The sequence below is a fragment of the Mobula hypostoma genome, chromosome 27 (assembly GCF_963921235.1).
Source record: "Mobula hypostoma chromosome 27, sMobHyp1.1, whole genome shotgun sequence".
Taxonomy (NCBI): domain Eukaryota; kingdom Metazoa; phylum Chordata; class Chondrichthyes; order Myliobatiformes; family Myliobatidae; genus Mobula; species Mobula hypostoma.
In genome coordinates this window covers 32,861,099-32,867,459 of record NC_086123.1, presented here as the reverse complement: position 1 = coordinate 32,867,459, position 6,361 = coordinate 32,861,099, and positions in this window count along the sequence as shown.

Sequence of the window (6,361 nt, the reverse complement as noted above, 5' to 3'; positions counted from 1 at the left end):
TGTCTCAAACTTTTAACCTTTCCTTTCAACCTAACAGGAACATAAAGATTCTGAACCCTCAAAATTTCACCTTTAAATGACCTCCATTTCACTGTTACATCCTTCCCATAAAACAAATTGTCCCAATCCACTCCTTCTACGTCCTTTCAAAGTTAGCCTTTCTCCAATCAAAACTCTCAATCCTAGGGCCAGTCCTATCCTTCCCCATAATTACACTGAAACTAATGGTATTGTATACGGTTATATCAAGTCCATAAGCCCTGGAGATTCACCCGCTAATGACATACAACTCCTAGACTCTGCTTTTGCCAGCATGGAAGACGGCGATGAATTATTTGCCAAATTCAGGTACACCGTACAGACCACGGGTGAAAAACCGTCCGACTACCTACAACGGCTGTAGGTAGCATTGACACTGACTGCAAAAAGCTGTGAAGTGGCTAACAAGCAACTCTTAAAGCAGTTTTGTAGGGGATGTTGGGACCGCTCCCCTATGTTAGAGCAGCAACTGGAACAGGAAAACAAAACCCTCCATCGTTTACCCAGCTAGTCACATTTCTACCAGAACCGCACACATGAAACAGCATTTAGGAACAGTCAAACAACGCGCTGTTATACAGTCTCAGACCTCAGGTGCCTGTAAAGAAGATGTAGCACAGCCAACTACAATTACTTCTCAACTTACTAAACAAATCGCTGAGCTTCAAAGTCAGCTAGCTACGCCAACCACAAAACAGCAGAAGGTAAAAGCGAGCTCTAAGGTAGCAAGTGATAAGCCATTAAAAGGAAAGGCTGACACAAAAGATAAACAAGAGTCCACTGACAAAACAAAACCTTGGTACTGTTTTAAATGTGGCAAAGATGGGCTCATAGCCAACTCTTGCTGGTATGAACCCAACCCTGCATCAGCGGCAGAAAAGAGAAGACAGTTTGAAAAGAGACGGAGTGAGAGGGAGTCGCGTTATGTTACTCTTAAACCTCATTTTTAAACTAAAGTAGCTACTGATGCTGGACAACCAGGGGCTGATGTTGACAAAGCATGTCCCAAAATCCCCAAGAATTTGCTTGGTGAAACAAAGTTCCCAGAAAGAGCGAAAACACGTCTTGAAGTTTACTGTAAGTTATCTGGTGAACTCAGGTGTTGTGGTTGAAGTTAGCGCTGTCGTTGGGCAAGCTATATATGAGAGTCGTCCTGTCCAACAGACAGACCCTGCCACAGATGTCGCCATTGCATATGTTCGATCTTTAAGGATGCATTCAAATGCTATACCTGACAGTTACGTGTAAGGAGTTCACTGTGGGGGATTACCAGCCATTTCTCATCTCTGATGCTGAGGTTACAGATTCCCAGTTAGCAGATCCTTGTGTTAGGGAAGTCATCAAGCAGAAACATCCCCTTCTGTGAGAAACGCAATCCCTAGACAGCCCTACCTTCTCGGAGAATGGGACCGTCTATAGCTAAAAGATAGAATTCTTTACAGGAAAATAATTATCCACAGGTAAAACAATATACCAGCTTATTTTACCTGAAAAGTTCCAATCTGATGACTTTGGTCACATGCATATTGACCATATCCTGGATTTAGTCAGCAGCCGATTCTATTGATCCAAGATGGCTGCTGAGGAGGATCACAAGATTAAAACATGCGGTCGATGCGTAAGAAGAAAGACCTTGCCTGAGAAAGCTGCTCCTAGTGCATACTGTGACTACTTGATCCTTGCAGCACGTATGTATGGACTTTCTGGATGTGTTAGTAATGACTGATCATTTCACTACGCCTAACCAAAAAGCCAGGATGGTTGTAAAGTGCCAGTGGGAGCATTTCATCCCGCATTATAGTTATCTCGAGCGCCTACACAGCGATAGAGGGCCCGACTTCGAATCCCATTTGATTAAAGGATTGGGTGAGATAGCTGGAATTCAAAAAGTCAGAACTACGCCATATCATCCCAGAAGAAACCCTGTTGAACAGTTTAACAGGACCCTCCTAAAGGAGGAGGGGAGGAGAAGATGGCGCGTGACGCAGTGCACGCGGCCGCTCCGAAATGATACCGTATTTGTTAAGTAGGTTCCGTGCACAATCCTGATTTGATGGAGGCGGACGTGAGAAGCACAGAGGAACATCTGGAGAAACTTCTGAAATGCCCGCTTCGCTGCCGCTGCTACTGTGCGATCGAGAATCTCCGGAGGGGAAGGCCCCAAATCCTCGGCTTTGCCGGTTGCTTGGCAGCCGGGGCCGGGGTCGAAGTGCTCGGCAGAGATGATACTCAGTGCTCAGTGTCAGAGGGCTGGTTGGAGGCTCGAAGTTTTCGGACGGACTCCAGAGTCGGCTGTGGTCGGGTGCTTCCAGGAAGCTGCATCGGCAAGTTTGCGGCGCTGGAGGTTCATGGCAGGGAGAGTTTTTTTTTCTTCCTTCTACCGTCTGCGTGAGATGATGGGACTTTTGAGAGACTTTGAGACTTTTTTTACCGTGCCCATGGTCTGTTCTTTATCAAATTACAGTATTGCTTTGCACTGTTGTAACTATATGTTATAATTATGTGGTTTTTGTCAGTTTTTTTAGCCTTGGTTTGTCTTCTGTTTCTGTGATATCATTCTGGAGGAACATTGTATCATTTCTTAATGCATGCATTACTAAATGACAATAAAAGAGGACTGCCTGTCCTCATAATCTAATCTAATGATGTGTTGGGAACCCTGGAGACCCTGGCGAGAATTTGTGAAACCCCTAGTCCTTGCTTATAATTGTACTAGGAATGAGAGGACTGACTTTAATCGGTATGAACTGATGTTCGGATGCTAAACCAGACTTCCTGTTGACTTAGCTTTCAGACTACCCTTGAAAGACAAAACATGGTACATTACGCTCTCAGTATGTACAAAATTTGAAATCTCATCTTGAAGAAAGCTTCAAGATAGCCATGGGGAGCCCACAGAAAATGGCAGACCGAAACAAGACCAGGTATGACAAACATATGACGGCTTCCGAGTTGAAAGGAGGAGACGAGTGCTCGTAAGGAATCCGCGCCTATGAAGTGAAAACAAATTTACTGATAAATGGGAAGAAATAGTCTCTGTAGTGGCGAGCCAAGCTGGTGATCTGCTGGTCTGCAAGCTACGTCCTGAGAATCAGTCTGAGCCAATAAGAACATTACTAAGGGATCTATTCCTCCCTTGTGGATTTCTTCCTTCTCAAGATGATGAACAACTTTCTTCCGTCCCTGTTCCCAAGTACACAACTGGCAGGAGTACTAAGAATGAACAGTCGGTTGAAGAGGAAGAAACTCCAATTGACTCTGAAGAAGATGAGGATGAGGTTTATTACCTCAGACCAAAACTTGACATTGTAGAAGAACCTTCTAAGGGTCAAGAAACCCGTGAACAGTCACACAAAGGAATAGTGGGCTCCAAAGCAGCCATTTACAACCACTCCAGTTGCAGACCCAGTGCTGGAACCCCAAAGAAATGCAAGTTACACACCTGAGGTAGAGGAATCCACAGTAGAAAGTAACTGGCCTGCCAGTTCTGAAGAAAACCCTGTGGAAGAAACAACAAACGAAGAAATGCATAATCAGTGTATCCCACCTGACAACAGAAGTCTGGAAATGTACTCAATCGCAAGTGAGTTTGAGCTTCGACAAGAAAAAGGGACATGATGAAGTGTTGACTAGAAGAGACAGGACAAATGAGAATTCTCACAAAGTGGAGCCCGAACTCAGGAGGTCTTCTAGACACAGAAAAACCTAGAAGTCTAGCATATCCTGAGCTAGGAAAGCTTATAGTGACAATAGCTCAGTCCCTTTTCCAGGCTCTGAGCTCAGTATCGTAGAGTCTCTTCCGGATTTCGCAAATGAAGAACACCCCAAGCCCATTACAGTGGAACCTGTGGCCATATGCAAAGGGACTTGCATAAATTGAAAGGGAGACTGTGTAATCTGGGTTAATTAAACCCAAAGATGTAATATTAGAAAGCTCCACCTGTGGAGAGATGAAAACAAGGTTTACCGAATTTATAAAAAAGAGCTTGGGGAGAAAAAGCTATGCGAGAACAAGGCGCGGCTGACGCATGTGTGGACAAGCCAGAGAAACGCAGCTAACTGTTAGAAACTAACTAAAGATATAAACTGTTAAAAGTGGAATTAGTAGTGAGTATCTTTACCCTACTTACTTGGAAACCTCAGGGCAAAACCCCTGGAGGAGAGACAATATTGATTAAAGGTTTATTGAAGTTATGTCTATAACAAGCAGCAGCTATAGCGAGACAATATCGGCGGAGACGAGGGTCCAAGATCTCTTCTGCGTCACCAGGAATTAGATTGTTAAATCATACCAAGGGATTTGGTCAAGTTTTTTTTGTATAAGTTTTGTGAATCGACTTTCCGTGGATGATCCACTATTTCATCCAATGAACCAAAAACAAAGATGGTGAACCACACGACTGAAGAACCATCATGAGAATGAATTGTTTCAAGATGTAGGGGATTTAATACCATTGGGTGGTTAAGTTTATTTCTCATTTGAAGGATCTGAATTTGATTTTCCGCAGGAACTGATTATTTTTGCAAAGACTTTAATATGTTATTGAATGAGATTTACTTTGTTTAAAAGTTGTGATGTAGGAGAATTTGTCGTGAAAGGAGTTGAGTTGTATATATGGCCTTATAGTCTTATATATTTTTTGGGGTTAAATTTGAACTTGTAGACATACTGATCCTGAACTGAAGCTGAAGTTAACCGTAATACTCAAGAATAGGATTTCAATTAGTCTTCTAACTAACTAGGGATAAATAGAAAGGCAATTGTTGATCTGTAAACCTTTAAATAGGGAATAACACAAGATCTAATTAGGGAAATTGGAGTAACAAAGGTCATTCTAATAAAACTCCCTGATTCTAACTGAAAAGGAACCTGGTTTTTGTTTGATATCTGACATTTGGAATCTAAGCAGAATGTTGGAATTTTGAATTGTTCATACTCATGTAAATATTTTGTATATATTGCTATTTTTTATAAACAAACTTGCCTCCAGATGTGTGTTTTCTATTCACTGCCTCCCTTTGATTCCAAGAGCTTCTGATCTAGTGCACTACTACACAATTTGATTTTCTCATAAAGACCGCACCGACCAGTCACACGTGATAAAGACAAGCGCTCTACAGATGTTACACTGATGGATGAAGGGTAGTAACAGTTTCCTGAACCTGGTGGTGTGAGTCCTGAGGCTCCTGTACCCTCTTCCTGATGACAGCAGCAAGAAGGGATTTGACCAGTGGGCATACCTGATGATGGATGCTACTTTCCTGAATGGGAAATCCTATAAGAAGTAGTGGGTAATGCCCTCCCCACCATTCAGCACATCTACACGGAGTGCTGTCGCAGGAAAGCAGCGTCCACTATCATGGATCCCCACCACACAGGTCATGCTCTCTTCTCACTGCTGCCATCAGGAAGGAGGTACAGGAGCCTCAGGGCTCACACCACCAGGTTCAGGAACAGTTATTACCCCTCAACCATCAGGCTCTTGAACCAAAGGGGATAACTTCACTTCAACTTTTCTTGCCCCATCATTGAAATGTTCCCACAACCTATGGACTCACTTTCAAGGACTCTTCATCTCATGTTCTCGATATTAATTCTTATTTATTTATTATTATTTCTTCCTTTTTATATTTGCACAGTGTTGTCTTTTGCACGCTAGCTGAACACCCAAGTTGGTGCAGTCTTTGATTGATTCTGTTATAGTTGTCATTCTATAGATTTATTGAGTATGCCCACAAGAAAATTAATCTCAGGGTTGTGTATGGAGACATATTTGTTCTTTGATAATAAAATTACTTTGAACTTTGAACATCTCAAGAGAGCTTAGGAGTTCGATGACGCCTAACGGCAACTCTTTTGCTTGCATCTTCAGAAACAGCTCTATTTCCATCTTTAATATCTCTATCTTGCCCTTTCAGGGTTCTTTTGAAGACCCTGACCTGGAGTTACACGCTGACTTCGGTTCTTTGTGGGAATGGGACTCGTTCTCGGGGTCTCGCGACTGGCTGCTATTCGACATGCCAAGGATGCAGCCCAGAAGACTAGCGCACCTTCAGGGTTCCGTGATTTTGTGGCTCTGGATGTGGGTTGTCTTGAGGTTGGTGTCACCGCAGGAATCCGGTGTGTCGTGGGAGATGGAAGATCGAAAGCAGCAAGCTGGCTGCTGGCTATATGCCCAGAGACCCCAGCTCTTTGGGCACAGAGCTCGGAAGGAGCAACACATCAGACTTTTAACATCGTAAATCAGCGAGTTGTTTGTTATGTCTCACCTCTCGCTGTGAAATAGGGACACTTCTTTTTCCCTTATTAGGGAGAGAGAGA